The sequence below is a fragment of the Globicephala melas genome, chromosome 2 (genome assembly GCF_963455315.2).
Source record: "Globicephala melas chromosome 2, mGloMel1.2, whole genome shotgun sequence".
NCBI classification, from domain to species: Eukaryota; Metazoa; Chordata; class Mammalia; order Artiodactyla; family Delphinidae; genus Globicephala; species Globicephala melas.
Genome location: NC_083315.2, coordinates 8,793,305 through 8,810,743, shown reverse-complemented (window position 1 = coordinate 8,810,743; position 17,439 = coordinate 8,793,305). Strand labels below are relative to the sequence as shown.

At 43.3% G+C, this 17,439-nt stretch overlaps 1 pseudogene; it reads left to right on the top strand.

Moving 5' to 3' along the window:
* Positions 1–1,325: 1,325 nt before the first annotated feature.
* The window catches only part of LOC132596731 (coiled-coil domain-containing protein 3-like), a 69,376-nt pseudogene continuing 53,262 nt past the window's right edge, over positions 1,326–17,439 (top strand).

Genomic DNA, 17,439 nt, shown 5'->3' with positions numbered 1-17,439 from the left:
TGATATCACTTATATGTGAAATCTTTACAAATGATATAAATGAACTTATTTACAAAACAGAAATAGATTCACAGACATAGTAAACAAAATTATGGTTACCAGAGGGAATAACGGGGGCAGGGGTGAAAGGTAAATTAGGAGTTTCAGATTAACATACACACCCTACTATATTTAAAATAGATAATCAATAAGGACCTACTGTATAGCACAGGAAACTCTAGTCAATATTCTGTAATAACCTAAATGGGAAAAGAATCTGAAAAAGAATAGATATAAGTATACGTAAAACTGAATCACTTTGCTGTACACCTGAAACTAACACAACATTGTAAACCAACTATACTCCAATATAAAATAATATTTTTTAAATAAAAATAATAAAAAAACAGGTTTGATAGGTATGATTTTTGACAAATAAAATGAAAATTTATAAAAATGAGTTTATTTTGTTTTATAATTAACAAAATGATCTTATAATGACAATTGTGCACTAAATCATTTGGCTCAACCAAAAATAAATGGAGTGTTGATTTGAAGGATGTGATGGACTGTCACTTTGGTGGCCCTCAATGAACCATGCTTCTTTTTATCTGTACCCCTGTGAGTTGCTTCACACATTGATTCTGGTCTTGGCCACATGACTAGCTTTGACCAATGGAACATTAGTGATGAAAGAAGTGAAAGACTGGTAAATCCTTGGACCTTGTCTTCTTAGAATGCTTCTTCTTGGAACCCATCCACCACGCTATGAGAAAGCATAAGCAACCATATGGAGAAGCCCACCTGGAGGAGAATCGAGACCCCTAGCCAAGTCCAACTGGGCTCCCAGACTGTAGCCAGTACCAATTTCCATCCCTGCATGAGTCCATTTCTAAAATGAGTCCATTTTAGATCTTCTAGACATCCCGTCTCCAAGCCAACAACATGTGAAGCCCAGTAACCTCCTGGTCAACCCACAGAGTTGTATGAGGTAATAATAAATTGTTAGAAGCCATTAAATTTGGGGTGGTGTGTTATGCTGCAATAGATTAACTAAAGCAGAAACTATTACCTCCAAGTGGGGTCCTGCCATCACTTGTGGCATTGATTTTGAGTCTGGGAGAGGAATGGAGAAATTTGGAGGAATGATGAAGAGACTGTTTGGTGGAGGCCGAAAGATAGTGAGGAATATCTTATTGGAAGCTGAAGGAAAGAGAACTTTCAGCTTCCAATAGGATATAGGCAGAAAAATTAGCAAAACTATTGCAGTATTGCAGAAAAACTAGCAAAACTATTAGCCTGTGGACATATGGGAAATAGAAAGGGTACCTCATGACCTTGTGGATATGGCTAAGGAGAGTTCTGGACAGAATGTTGAAGGTGCCATCTGGCTTCTTTTAGATGCCTACGGTAAAGTCCAGGAGGAGCCTGTTGAGGCAAAGAGGGGACTATTTAGATTTCAAGCAGAATTTAGAAGAACTAAAAAAGCACTAGAACTTGTGGGCTTGATAACAAAATTGCATTCAACCCTAGTCTCTCCAAGAAAACATTTCTCAACGTAAGAAATGGCCTTGGTTTGCAGATGAAATACAGGGTGCTGTTAGTAAAATATGACCTCAGGGTCAACGTCTCTGTTAAGGCATCAGAAAGATTTAAGGAGTATCTCAATCATCCTCTCAGCTACACAAGAGGACGTCTAAGAATCTTAAAGGTGTTTTCCCATAGCTTCCTGATTTGCAGCTCCAAACAGAGAAAGGGTTGTCTTGAAGAGATTTGTGAGTGTGATGATTTATCTAATAGAGTGGATTATAATTTGATACATAGAAAACTACAAAGTTTGTAATGTAATGTAAGCTACAGTAATCAAAACAGTATGGTACTGGCACAAAAACAGAAATATAGATCAATGGAACAGGATAGAAAGCCCGGAAATAAACCCACGCACCTATGATCAATGAATCTATGACAAAGGAGGCAAAAATATACAATGGAGAAAAGATAGTCTCTTCAATAAGTGGTTCTGGGAAAGCTGGACAACTACATGTAAAAGAATAAAATTAGAACATTCTCTAACACCATATACAAAAATAAACTCAAGATGGATGAAAGACCTAAATTTAAGGCCGGACACTATTAATAGCTCATTTTTTAAATTGCTGAATAATACTTCATTTTATATCAGTTTGTTTATCTGTATACTTGTGGATGGACTTTTGGGTTGTTTCCTGTTTGGGGCTATTACAAATAAAGCTGTAATGACATTCATATTCAAGTCTTTGTACGGAATATGTGTTAATTCTCTTGGGTAAATACCTAAGTGAAATGGCTGTATTGTATGTTTTCCTTTTTAAGGAACCATCACATTGTTTTCCAAAGTGGTTGTACAATTTCCCTTCCCACCAGCAGTGTATACGCGTTCCAGTTCCTCCACATTCTCAACAACACTTGATATGATCGGTCTCTTTAACCTTTGCCATTCTAGTAGATGTTTAGGGGTAGCTCACAATGGTTTTAATTTGCATTTCTCTAACGACTAATGATGCACTTAGTTGCCATCCTGATATCTTTTTTGGTGAAGTGTCTGTTCAAGTATTCTGCCCGTTTTTATGTTGGGTTTTTTGTCTTCTTACTGGGTTTTGAGAGTTCTTTGAGTATTCTGGATATACATCCTTTATCAGATATACGCTTTGCAAACATTTCCTTCAAGTCTATGGCTTGACGTTTTATTCTCTTAACAGTGTCTTTTATAGACGGAAGTTTTAAATTTTGATAAAGTGCTATTTTTGTCTAACCCAAGTAAGCAGAGGTTTTCTCCTAAAAGTTTCATGTTTTGTATTTTGAGTTAATTTTTGCCTATGGTGCAAGTTATGGATTGAAGATCTTTTTTTTTTCTTTTGCATATGAATATCAAATTGTTCTATCACCATTTGTTCAAAAAACAATCCATTCTTCAATGAATCGACTCTGCATCTTTATAGAAAAACACTTTATTTATTTACTTCTGCACTCTCTATTCTATTCCATCGGCTCATGTATCTGTGTTTACACCAAAGCACACTATATTGATTACTATAACTTTACAGTAAGTCTTGAAACCAGGTAATGTTAGTCTTCTAAATTTGGTCTTTATTTTTTAAGTTGGTTTGGCTAAGTTCTTTGCATTCCATATGAAATCTGGAATCTGCTTGTCAATTTCTACCAAAAAGTCCACTGAGATTTTGATTGAGATTGCATTAAATTTGTAGATTAGTTTGGTTAACATTGACACCTTAACAACATTCAGTCTCCTGACTGTTAGCAAACTATGTGTGTCCATTTTTCACAGACTTCTTCCGTTTCTCTCAGTAATATTTATAATTTTCAGTGTATAGTCTTTTCAGCTTTATTCCTAAGTATTTTATATATTTTGATACTACTGTGAATGGTATTGCTTTTTAAATTTCAATTACCAAACTTTTGCTGTTATATATAGAATACAATTGATTTTTGTATGTTGATCTTGTATTCCATACTTTGTTAAACTTGCTTATTAGTTCTAGTAGCGTTTTTTTGTGGATTGTATCAGATTTTCTACATAGATGATTATGTCAGCTATAAATAAATAGAATTTGTTTACTAAATGAGTTAAAACATTTCATAATATCACTGTCTTAGTCTGCTCAGGTAAATGGTTTATTTATTAAACCATTTTTATTGAAGTATAGTTAATTTATAATGTGTTAGTTCCAAGTGTACAGCAAAGTGATTCAGTTATATATATGTGTGTGTGCGTATATATGCACACACACATATATATACACGTATATATGCAGATTCTTTTGCATTATATGTTATTACAAAATATTGAATATAGTTCCCTGTGCTATATAGCAGGTCCTTGTTGGTTATCTATTTTATATATAGTAGTATGTATCTGTTAATCCCAAATTCCTAATTTATACCCTCGACTTTCCCTTTTGGTAACCATAAGTTTTCTCGCTCTGCCTGTGTGGACTCTGGAATCTGATGCTGGGGTTTGAATCCTTGCTCAGTCACTTTCTAGCTCTGTGATCTTGGGTAAGTCAATTAACCTCTCTGTACCTAAGTACCTTATCTCTAAAATGAGGACGATACTAATACCTACTTTGAAGTGTGGTTTGGAGAATTACTTAAGATAACATATGCAAAGTCCTTACAACAGTGCTTGGCCTGTAGTATGCAATGTATAAGTGTTAGCAGTTGTTAATATTATAATTTGACAATGCTTGCTCGCTCTACGTCGGCTTGCCAGGAGTATAAACCGTTTCATATCCTCTCTCTTTTTTTCTAGCAACCCTGCAAAACACCTGCTAAATAACTGTTATGGACTGAATTGTGTCGCCCTCCCCCCACTCCCCACCCCCTACCCCCGTCCCGCCACCTTCTCCCTGTCCAAATTCATATATTAAAGCCCTAACCCCCAAGGAGGCTATATTTGGAGACAGGACCTTTAGAGAAGTAATTAAGGTTAAATGAGGTCACAAGGTTGGGTCTTAATCATCTTTATAAGAAGACACACCAGAGAGTTCCCTCTCTCGCTACATATACACAGAAAAAGGCCAAGTGAGGACACAGTAGGAAGGCGGCCATATAGGAGAGAGGAAGAGAGACCACACCAGAAAGCAATCCTGCTGGCACCTTGATCTTGGACTTCCAGCCTCTCACTCTGTGGTATTTTGTTACGACAGCCTGAGCAGACTAAGACAGTGATACTATGAAATGTTTTAACTCATATCTTCCATGAGAGGCAAATAAGCAGTCCTGACATACAACGTCTGATGCCAACCTCGGGTACCATTTCCCCATTGTGGGACAGTCTGGCATCTACCATGGCTGAGGTGGGGGAGTGCTGCAGAGTCATATACCATTGGGACTACTGCCCACTTGCTTCCCTCAGTATAGCTATTTTTCCTACAAAATTTGTTGAAGCCCCAGGCTGACTACTAGCTATACAGGGGTTAGTTATTAACTGCGAGAGCTGTTACTCTTATTTCTTTCTTCTTTCAGGCCCATCACAGAGTCCACTAAGTCGCTGATCAGATTCTGGACTAGTGTGACCTCATGCAGGCTATAGCCTTCCATTCCCTCCCGAGCTGGGCAGGGCTGCGCTGGCTGGAGTCCTGGTCATTCCACTTGTTGGGATTCCCAAAGGCCTCCCGATTTGGGGGTCATGGGAGGTGAGGCCCAGCCTTGGAATTTTCTCTCCTGCTTCTCTATCCTCTTTTCTCTTACCTTTCCTTCCAGAATTCCCTAAGAACTCTTTTCCCTTCAGTACAGAGAAGAATTCAGCTGGGTTCCAGGGCTTAAACTTGCAGACACCCTGGTTAATAAGATGTTTGCAGAACAAAGAGCCTGCCATTTTAAGGCAGTTTTGCTTGTACATTTATTATAAATATATATTATATATAACATGTATGATATATGTACGATGGTATGTATATTATATGCATGATATTATGTATATGTGTGCTATATTGAATATATAAAAGATACATATTTCTAAGTAATATCCTTTATTTTCTTCTTCTTACTACATTAGGAACAATTAAAGAAAACTGGACATAAAAGCAACCTCTGAGTTTAGAAATATAGAACTGTGAGTTCGGGTCTCCTCAGGTTCACTCACTGACTTGTGAAAAGCTGTTTGCAATTTACCTCTGAATTTATTTCTCAGGTGTAGGGTGTTCAGAATACGAAAGCAGTAATTATGTAAATCATGAAGTCAGGTGGCTGTAGGAAAATCAGAGCACTATGGCTTTGGCTTTTCAAATCTTTTATTAAGACTTTCCAAAGACCATCATTAAAAAATAAGCAGAGAGAGAGAGGAGGTCCAGAAAAGTTTATTAGATCACACTTAATTTCCTAGTTAACCTCTGCGAAGGTCAAGTCAGATTGCTATATATTTGACTCCAAATGAACTACATAGAAAATGCAAAAACATATACAGAGTAATCGTGGCAGTTGACAGCGCTTGTTTTAAAGAGGTCGCGGGTCTGCAACAGGCTTTGCGCCTGGAAAGCTTTGACTCAGTCATCTGCGCGCAGGAAGAGGGCTGGGCCGCCGCTCCCAGCACTGGCTTTCTCGCGCGCTGCCCCCAGATACCGCGCCCGCCCCGGGGCGACGCATCCAGCGCAGAGCGTCTGCGGAGCGTCGCGAGCCCCCCACCACCGGCCGGCGTCCCGGCTCCGCCCCTCCCGCCGCGGCCCACGCCCCTGCCCCGGGGGGCGTGAGGAGGCGGCGGCCCGTCCTCCCCGCGCCGCTGTGGGGCGTCACGGGCTGGGACGGGCCGAGTGCGCCTGGCGGCGGAGAGAGCGGCGCGCGGAGCTGAGCGCCCAGGGCTGCGCTTCTCTGGCCGGCGGGGCGGCGCCGTGGGCCGGACGCTCCGGGCTCCCCGACGCCGCCGGCGGCCCAGCTCCGCCCCGGGCCTCCCCGCCCAGCGCCCCGGTAGTGCGCGCCGGGCGCAGCGCCCACCCGGCCGGTCGTAGCCGGCACGCTGCCCTCGGGGCTGCTCGCCGCGCTCTGCCTGGCCGAGCGGCTCGGGGCCGCCTGCGGCTGCCAGCTGCCTTCGAGTGGAGACCCCTGAACGAGGGCTGCGGCGCCCAGTTGACCGAGAGCGTCTCGTACGCCAAGGTGCTGGCGCTGCACCAGGAGGTGCATGGCCTATACAGCTCCTGCCCTGGCAGTACGAGGCTGGCAAGGCGGGGCGCCTCTACCGGGCCGAGGTCAAGCTGCTGTGGACCAGGCGTGGGGCAGCGTGCTCGAGGTGCCCGCGGGCTCCAGGCTCCACCTCAGCGGCCTGGGCTACTTCTCCTGTCACTCCCACACCGTGGTCTAGGATTACGCCTGTTTCTTCTTCCTCAGGTGAGCCTGCCACCTCCCGCCCATACCACCCCCTCGGCCCATTTGCGTGACCAACTGAGGTCGCCTTTATCCGGAGCCGGATCAGGAACTCGCAGGGAGTCCTGTCCGTGCGATGTTAGATGATGCCTTGGGCTCCTTCCCGTGCTCTTCGTTCTTTCCTGCTCCTCCCGTCGTGTCTACAACATCCTGGGTACCTCTGGCCAAGACTGTTGGAAAAACAGGGAGGATTCCTGTGCTTTAAGGACAGAAGAGTGTTTCAGGCAAAAGCTCCAGGTGCTTTCCAGCAACAAGTAGCCAGCCCATTCCAGATAGCAAAGGTTTATGCGCGGGGCTCCGCGGGGAGACCCTGGTCGCAGTGCTTTGAGGAATATAAAGGTAAATCAGGCAGGACCCTCTCTGATTGAGTTCATGCAAGTTGGTCTGTGGTCCAGATGAAACGCTTGTGTGTAAGAATTCAGGTGACGGGTTAGACTAAGGTTTGAAATAACAGCAGGTGGAATCCTAGTATACTTGGAACTCTGTGTTTTAAACTGGATTTGGTGGGAGTAGTTTGGGATGGGTGGTGGTCACACCAAAGCAGAATCCCTTTGAAATCAATTGTTGGAATTCTGGCTCCTCTTTTCCTGTGGGTTTGAGCAAGTTACTGACCTTGTCCAGAATCTCAATAGCCTCACCTTCATAATGTGAGAAACAAGGTTGCTTGAGACTAAAACCCAGTCACTCACACAAAACACCTGGTGCAGGTTAGATGCGGACCAGTCACTATTCTGCACACCTGCTTAAATGCCAAGATGGCGCTGGTGTGGAATGCAGCCCAGCTGGCCTCCCGTTTCACCCGCGTTAGCTCCCATCGGCTGCCGGCAGATCTCAATGCCAGGCTCTAACAAACAAATTTATGGAGGAGGGGCGGGGGGTGGGGTGCTGGGTGGGGTCAGGGCCTTGCGGGGGTCACAGGGCTTTGAAGAATATAGAAGTGAATTAGGCAGGAGGCCCTGTCTGATTGGAGACTCCTGGAATCTTGGGCAGTTTCGTGAAAGTTGGGCTGTGGTCAAGACGAAACACATGTGGATAAGAATTTAGGCAATGGGTTTGACTGAAGTTTAAAGTAAAAAAACTGCAGGTGGAACCCTAAATGCATTGGTTGTCTCCAGTTGAAGGAGGAGACTGAGAGGAACCTCAGAATGGAATCGAATGCATCTATCGAGATAGCGATTGAATCTACAGCTGTGATGGGCGACAGATCCAGTCTTCCCAGTCTGTGGAGTAGGATTAAAGATATTTGGAATGACCATGACCTTGGTCTGCAGACTCACTCTTAGCTCTTTAGATTTCATGTCACTGAGAAACAAGAGTGAGTTCCGCAGAGGGCTGTCCGTAAGCTCATGGCAACATATTTTCCATGCTGAAGCCAGAATATCTAAGATTAGACTATGTGGCGTGCCTTGTGTTGGCTTGGGTGGCTTAGCTAGATTCAGTTGAATTTATTTTTAATTGCTGAACAAGTACAGTTTCTAAATAAACTCGTCAAGGAGTGAGACAGTACCTTCTTGATACAGAGAAAAACTAGACTTTTCATGTCTTTATTTAAGGAAAACACTGGGGACCCAACTACAAAACTATTCAACAATGAAACTTCATTTTCCAAAGAAAAAAACCAGAGTACTTGAGAAGACGTTGTTTTCTTTTCCTATTGTATGATGGATACTGTTTTGTCCACTGGTCTGTGGTCAACCAACTCTTTCATCTTCTCTCTGACATGTTTATAGAACGTTAGGGCAGAAATAGAGTCAAATGGTAGTCTGATAGATTTCTATTTCACAGAGTTATGTTGCGCTGATGTGTGTTAACAGCTGCATACAAAGCATTCCTCCTCTGTTATTCTGGGACCCATTGAGAAGAGAACAGATTCTGGTCAGCGTCACAGGAGAAGGTGGCGCTGGAGACTCCCTGGTGAGCCCCGCATGCCCCCCATGGGCTGGAGAGTAACTCGTGTCTCTCCTTTTCCTTTTGTTTACTTCTTCATCTTGACAACAGGCATTTTTTGCGAGGCTCAATAGAAATGTTAACTAACTTTTATACTGCAGTTACTCTAGCCAGAGACTTTTTTTTTTAATGTAATCCTTATATCACCATCAAAAAGTAAGGTGCTTTTGTCATCCTCTTTTTATAGATTGTAATACTGAAGCTTAGGGAATTTAAGAAATTCGTTTCCTGTCAGACAGAAGTAGTAGTGGTAGGACTTGAACCTCGGTCATTGCAACTGGCCTCCCTTTCACCAAGAAACAAGGAACACACTGTCTATGAGAAGGAAGGCCACCTGGGAGATAACACAGATAGACAAACGCAGACACATGCACACACTCCCTCTGCCCCCAAACTCACCTTTTTCAGAAGCTTAAGGATAGACTCATGAAGTAGGAGGCAGAGAAACAATTAGAAATAATGAGAGCCGATGGAGACTGTCACAGTCTTCTGTTGACTCAAGATTCAAGATGGCGCACCCCATGGCTGTCCAATCTACAGCTCTGCTTTCTTCCTCTTTCTTGTTAGGATGGATGAAAATTATAACCTCTTGCCTCATGGAGTCAGTTTCCAACATGCCATCTTTCCAGACACTCAAGAGAACAGAAGGATGTTTTCCCAGTGGCAGCAATGGTGACTTTTTCCAGTGACCGGGAGATCCAAGAAGACAATTGGTAAGAATTGGTACCCTGTGCCAGAGCAAAATAATAGAATAGCTGCATTTTGACCCAGAGAGTCAAGAGTGCTCTTCCAGAAGCTCAGACCAAAGAGTATTTTCCTCCGTGCCCCCGACCGCCCCTCCCAGCAGTTAACAAACCCTGCTCATAAACCTTCGACTCCTGAGGCTTTACTATTGGGCGTGGAGTTCCTCACAGTCAGGGAACAAGGTGGGATGAAGGTTGGCACGCTGTGCCTCAATTGCCTCTTCTGTAAAATGGAAACAATAGTAGCATCTACGCTATAGGGCTGATGCCATAGGTTTTAACTCTGTAGGAAATGTAGATATGTAAAGCCCTTAGCATAGCGCTTGACAGAGAAAGTACTCAGTACATGTGAGCTGTTATGACTACTACCATTATTATTATTATAATTGATAGCATAAGGCTACTCTGATTGATAGCATAGGGCTCCGAGGAATTTTCCAAGAGGAAAGAAAAGTCCTCAAGAAAATGAAATGAGAGAATTATAGTAGCTAACACTTCTATGATTCTTATCTATAGCTATTAAGACGTAGAGGTACAGGGTGACCAAGGTAGTCGTGGAACGTAAGGGTCAGGATGATTTGGGGCATGAACATATAAAAGGGGTATTCCAGTCTGAGGCATTAGCCAGAGTTGTGGGGACAGTCTGAGGACTGTCACTTTGCCAAAGCAGTGGCATTGACACAGTTGAGCTGGGACGATTGTGGGACCAGGTCAGGAGAGGTGGTGGCCCATGGCTCGCAGTCTCCCATCTGAGATGTTTTTAGGACCACATGACAGACTACTGGAGAGAGTTCTGATGTGGGTGTCCCCCAGGACAAGGACTTTTTTGTGGGTCAAGGAACCAATCTGAACATGTTGGGTGGCTTCCTTCTTTCCACCCGTCTGTGCTGGCCTTGCAAAGAGTGTCTTTCTCTCGTCTGGTGGGTTGGCCTAGGGGGACGGCCTTGTTCTTCCAAACCTCCTTATCTTCTGCCCTAGGCTCCCTGGCACCTGGAGGCCTTCTGCATGTTCTTTGCACAGAACCTGTTCTCACGATGGGCAGGGGTGTCCAGCTAAGGAAAAATGTTGATTCTTGCTTCCTAGACATTATCAAGGGTCCCTTCCTCAGGCGTACCCTACTGACAGATCTAGACTGCTCTGACCCCTCCTCCATGGTTTGCCAGAATTTTCTGAACTCTGCTCCCAGCATGGTTCCAAGCACCTGTTTGTTTTTCTGCTCTTAATCTGTACTGGTACCCACTCCACATTGAGCTGGACCTACCAGGTGTCAGCCTGAGTATCCCTGGCTTGAGTCAGAACTTCGCATGTTCCAAATGAAATCTTTTTGGTCTCCGTCCTTTGCTTCTCCATTTTTATGGGAGTTTGCTTATTTTACTAAATCTTTGGTAACGATAGATTTGTATCAAAAGATAAGATGTTGTTCCAAAAACACCTTATAGCTTAGCCCCCAAACTCTTCAGGTGCATCACTAATTAGCCCTGTGGTCACATAATGAAGCTATTAATATTTCCCTGGAATTAGATATTCCATCATTAGAAAAAAATAGAACAACAGGACCATGGAGAATTGTTTCAAGGTGAAGGCAGTTCTATTTCGGGTGGTCAGATGTTGATCTTGGGGAGAATCTCTTTTCCCTTTCATCACCCTGGTCTCTTAGATAACAAGGGGTGGGTGTGTGCATTGCCCTGAGAGTCAAAAGCTTTGGGGGAAGAAAATTAATTCTTCCAGATTGCTGAGCTGCTGTGTAGCTGAATTTACACGTTGGAACCAATGGACCTTGCACTTTTCAACACCTTAGCTCCCTCCATTTTTATCCCTTGTCCTCTTTGAAAGGTACCACATCAGACCTCAGTTAGCTTGTTAGTTTCAGAATTTAAATTTAAACTAAAAATAAATTGGCTTTTTGGTAAATTTTAGCATTTACATTTTATGATACTCAAGAAATTTTTACTTCCTCTGCAGTGAGTAAAGTAGTTGTAAATGGAAGATCTCAGAGTTAGATGAAGAATTGACAATTACTTGCTCTTTTCTTCCCAAAAAACCCACTAAAACTTCTCTGCCTTTTCCTTTTGAAGGTGAACGTCTTATTTTCTCTCCTACCCAGAATAAATACATCACGTTACATCAGAAGCAGTCTGTTTTTCCTATGGTGGTGGGTCCTCAGTCTTAGGAGGGATCAGAGGAGCTGTTCAGGTCACCTTTTGTTTAAAAATTTATTTTATTGAAGTATAGTTGATTTACAATATTGTGCTATTTTCTGCATAGTAGAGTGATTTCATTATACATATATATACATTCTTTTTCATATTCTTTTCCATTATGGTTTATCACAGGATACTGAATATAGTTCCCTGTGCTATACAGTTGGACCTTGTTGTTTATCCATCCTATAGATAATAGTTTGCCTCTGCTGACCCCAGCCTCCCAACCCACCCCTCCCCCTTCACCCCTCCCCGCCTTGACAACCACAAGTCTGTTCTCTATGTCTGTGAGTCTGTTTAGTAGATAAGTTCATTTGTGTCATATTTTAGATTCCACATATAAGTGATACGGTATTTGTCTCTTTCTGACTTGCTTCACTTAGTGTGATAATCTCTAGGTCCATCTGTGTTGCTGCAAGCAGCGTTATTTCATTCTTTTTTATGGCTGAGTAGTGTTCCATTGTATATATGTACCACATCTTCTTTATCCGTTCATCTGTCAATGGACATTTAGGTTGTTTCCGTGTCTTGCCTGTAGTGAAGAGCGCTGCTGTGAACGTAGGGGCGTGTATATCTTTTTTGTTTTTGCCACTGTTGTTTTGGGCTGCACCGTGCAGCCTGTGGGATCTCAGTTCCCCGACCAGGAGTCAAACCCCTGCCCCCTGCAGTGGAAGCATGGAGTCTTAACCACTGGACACCAGGGAAATCCTAGGAGCGCATGTATCTTTTTGAATTAGAGTTTTGTCTGGATACATGCCCAGGAGTGGGACTGCTGGATCATATGGCAACTCTATTTTTAGTTTTTTGAGGAACCTCCATACTGTTTTCCAGTTTACATTCCCACCAACAGGAGGGAGGGTAGGAGGGTTCCCTTTTCTCCACACCCTCTCCAGCATTTGTTATTTGTAAACTTAATGATGGCCATTCTGCAGGTCAGCTTTTTGTTCCAGTTAGACGTTTGCTAATCAGAGCACGTGAACCTTCCGCATGCTCTGAGGCCTTTATGAATGGCCCTGGACGTTGCACGTTACGCGGCTTCCCTGTATTCCAATCTGTATCGTAGAGGATGATAAATCCTGGAGGAACACTGCCGAGCTCTTGTCCTTTTCACTGCTGCTGCTCTCTAGTCCCCCAGTCAGCCTGATCGGTGGATCTGGGCCTTGGTTGTCAAGAGCGCATTTCATTCTTTTCCCTCAGACGTCTCACTCTCTCAGAGCATCACGTGAATCTGGGACTGCAGTATCAATCCAGAGGTTAAGAAATGGAACCAGAGGACGATCTTATGTAGGGAAGCTTTTTGTGATGCACACCCAGGGTGACATGCAGCTTCGTCCTCAGCAGGCAAATAAATCCTCCCATTCTCTAGTTCCATCCTCAAACATCCCACCCACGCCTCAGTCAGTGGAAACACATTCTTGCTTTCAAAAGTTGCCGGGAAGTCAGCATCATCGTTACTAAGTATTCAGCGTCTCTGGTGCAGTATCGTGGTGTTACTGGGACCTCAGGGGACGTCTGTGGCAGGTCAGAGCATCCATCCCATTTACTGGCAGGGTTCTCTCCACACCAGCCAAGAACGTTTTCCTTCCTCTTCTCTTCTCTGCTGGGTGAGTGTAACACAGAACAGAAGTTGGCTGTTCTCCCCTCTCTGCAAGTCCTGTCCGCTAGGACCAAAACCCAGACTCACCCACACTTACATCAGTCTGTCCTAGAATGTCATGGGGTTGAAACAAAATCTGTGAAAGACCTGCTGCCATTTTTCTTTTCCTCTTTTGGAATCTGGAAGGGTGGTGGGGAAGTTGTCATCCTCCGAACTGCATGGGAAGGAATGTCGACTTTTCATCAGAAGATCGAAATTGACTGTGACATTTCCAGAGGCGTGACCTTGGGAAGGACCCTTTATTTCTCACAACTTCAGTTTTCTCATCCATAAAATGGGGCTAAAACCATGTAAACTGTCTCAGGTTGTTGTAAGGACCTAATTAGAGAATATGTTTGAAAGCACTTAGTAAACCATACAAAGTGATGCAAGGGTTTACGACTAAATTGATGATTAGAGAGTATGGCTTTAAATGTTAAAGAATACGTAGCTTTTGAAAAGCTGCTTCTTCCCAGGACGGTGGCAGAGTGGCGGCAGCAGTGCTGAGGGGGGATGTGTGTTAGAGACGGGAACAGTGATGGCGAAGCTGTCCTGTGAGCTGTAATTCATTCAACAGTTCATTGGGTTCTGGCCAGGGAGCACGTCTTTAAAAATTCATCTGTTCAGTTATAAACATATAACACATTCAGGGGGGTTCCCAAATCTAAGTATAAAATGATAGTAGAGGTTTTTTCCCCCACCTCTGACACCCGTCTACCCAGTTAGTTACACCTACCCTCTAAACAAGTAGCCACTGTTAAGTTTCTCAAACATTCCATGAGTATTTTCACCCAATAAGTAATTCAAATGTGATTTACTGTTGTCTCTGACACCAGCGGTACTTCACTATGCACATGCGCTTTGCTATGCCCTGCTTTATTCACAAGTAGAGCTTGAAGATCTTTCCATATCAGTGCATGTAAATTGCTCTAGATAGTATTCCATTGTATGAATGTCTCACAGTATATTTAATCAAGTCCCCTGTTGATGGGTCGTTACGTTGTTTCCAATCCATTGCTATTATTAAAGAGTGCAGATATGTATGACATTGTACATACCTCATTTTGTGGGATTGTTGATTCCAATCTTTAGCAAATATTGAGTGCCTACCTTGAGGCAGCTACTGTGTTAGATACTAGAGTTTCAGCGTTGGGCAAAATACAAAGTCCCTGATCATGGAGTTTATAGTCCTAGTGTTGGTGGTTGACATGATCAAAAGACCACATTAATGACTTCATAATTTTATTTTTTAATTAATTTTTATTGGAATATAGTTGATTTACAAGGTTTCTGCTGTGCAGCAAAGTGAATCAATTATACATATACATATATCCACTCTTTTTTAGATTCTTTTCCCATATAGGTCATTACAGAGTATTGAGTAGAGTTCTCTGTGCTGTACAGTAGGTCCTTAATAGTATAATTTTAAGTGGAAATAAATACTCCAAGGAAAAGAAAGGAAATCAGGAAGTCTGGTGTAAACTTCAGGGTAAAGAAAACGTTTTCTGCTGAATTGATTCTGGGGCTAAAATCTGATGGAAGAGAGGTATCCTAGTTAATTTTGGGGTAATGGGGTCATGAGAGCAATCCAGAGAAGGAGAAGAATCTGTGCAAAGGCCCTGTGGTAGCAGGGTCCATGGTACCTTTGAGGGAACCAAAGAAAGCCCCTGTAGCTGGAGGAAAGGGAGTGAGTGCGAAGGATGAGGCCAGAGCACAGGGTGGGGCCAGACCATGCAGGGATTGATAGATCCTGGTGAGGATCTGGGCTTTGTTCTAACGGTAACGGGAAACCTTTGATGTTTGGAAAGCAGAGGGTGATGGGACCAAATTCACATTTATAGAAAGACAAAGTGACAAGAGTGGAGAACTGGATTGGAGGGGATCCGGGTGATATAGTAATAAGTAGTGGTGGTTAGAAAGCTACCAGATAGATGTTGGTCTAGGATGGAGGCAGGGAGCATGGAGCGATGTAAGCAAATTTGAGAGATATTTAGGAAATTAAATCAGTAGATGTTAATGACAGGTTGAATTTGGGTGGTAAAGGAGGTGGGAGGGTCAAAGATACGTCCTGTGTTCCTGGCCGATGGCATGCCAGGACCAACACTGATAAATGGGAATAGGACAGGTTTGGTAGGAGATTCATGAGCCCAGTGTTGGACATCTTGAGTTGAGGTGCCCTTGAGCCGTCCATGTGAGATCTTGACTAGGTGGCTGCATCTATAACTTTGCAGCTTTGAGAAGAGCTCTGAGTAGAACTTACACCTTTGGGTCTGAGCCATAACTAGGTGTCAGCTGAAATGGGAAATGGGTGACATTTCCAAGGGAGAGGGCTTAGAGTAAGAGTAGAAGCCCTAAGGTAGGACCGAGTGGTGTAGAACGCTAACACTGGTGGAGAAGGAACAGTCAGACAGATACGAGGAAAACTATGAAAGTCAATGGCACAGAATATCTCTGAAAGGATGAGTGACCGACAGAACCAAAAGCTGTTGAGAAGTAAAGATGAGGACTAAAAAGTAACCAGTCGACTTCGGCAGAGGTGAGGACAGTTCCATGGAGTGAGGGAGTAGAGTCTAGGCTGTGGAGGTGGGAGGAGGGAGTGGGACAGGAGGATATGGAGATGGTGGGGGTGGACGACTCCTTCAGGATGTTTGGCTGTGGAGGGTTGAATACAGGAGGCTGCAGGTACAGGGCGCAGAACAGTTGAGGGAGGGGGTTTTGTTGTATTTAAAGATGGCAGCCATCCTGGTCAAACCATCTTGGTCCCTGTTTTCCTACTTATCAGATGCTGTCTTCCCAAGTAGACTAAACTACTCAAGGGCAGGGATATCTATTTTATTCACTGTTGAATACTGTTGTGCATTTTTATGGTGTCTTACACATTTATTGAATAAATTATCTCTCATCCAGAGAGCTCTGAGGCCTTAGGAAGCAGGGGTCTTCTCTCTCTCCCTCTCTATTTCTGTTTTCTAAATTAATATTCAAAATCCACATACAGTAAAAAATTTTTTAAATATTTATTTATTTATTTATATTTTGGCTGCGTTGGGCCTTCGTTGCTGCACGGATTTCTCTAGCTGCTGTGAGCGGGAGCTACTCTTTGTTGCGGTGTGTGGGCTTCTCATTGCAGTGGCTTCTCTTGTTGCGGCGCATGGGCTCTAGGCGTGCGGACTTCAGTAGTTGCAGCACGTGGGCTCAGTAGTTGTGGCTCTCGGGCTCTAGAGCACAGATTCAGTAGTTGTGGCGCACGGGCTTAGTTGCTCTGCGGCATGTGGGATATTCCCAGACCAGGGATTGAACCTGTGTCCCCTGCATTGGCAGGTGGATTCTTAACCACTGTGCCACCAGGGAAGTCCGTATACAGTAAAATTTGCTTTTTTCACGTATAGTTATGTTTTGGCAAATACACATGGTTGTATAATCACAATTACAGCCACAATATAGAAAAGTTCCATCATTGCCAAAACCCTCCCCTGTGCTGTCGCTATATAGCCAGACCCTTCCCCAACCTCAACTCCTGGGAACCACTGATTGGGAACCTCAGTGTGGACTGTCATCCATAATGACTGTACCAATTTACATTCCCACCAACAGTGTACAAGGGTTCCCTTTTCACCATATCCTCAATAACACATCTTTCAAATTTTGGATAATAGCCATCCTAACATCCCATTATGGTTTTGGTTTGCATTCGGCCATTTGCATGTCTTCTTTGGAGAAATGTCTGTTCGGGTCCTTTGCCCCTTTTAAAATCAGGTTTTGTTGTTTTGCTATTTACTTGTATGCATTCCTTATATATTTTGGATGAGATAGATGGCTTTCAAATATTTTCCCCCTATCCATATGTTGCCCTTTCATTTTAATTGATTGTTTCCTTTGCTGTACAGAAGCTTTTTATTTTGACAGAACTTTTGCTTTTGTTCCTGTGCTTTGCGGGTCATATCTAGAATATTATTGCCCACACCAATGTCAAGAAGCTTTTTTCCTATTTTCTAGTAGTTTTATAGTTTTGGGTCTTACA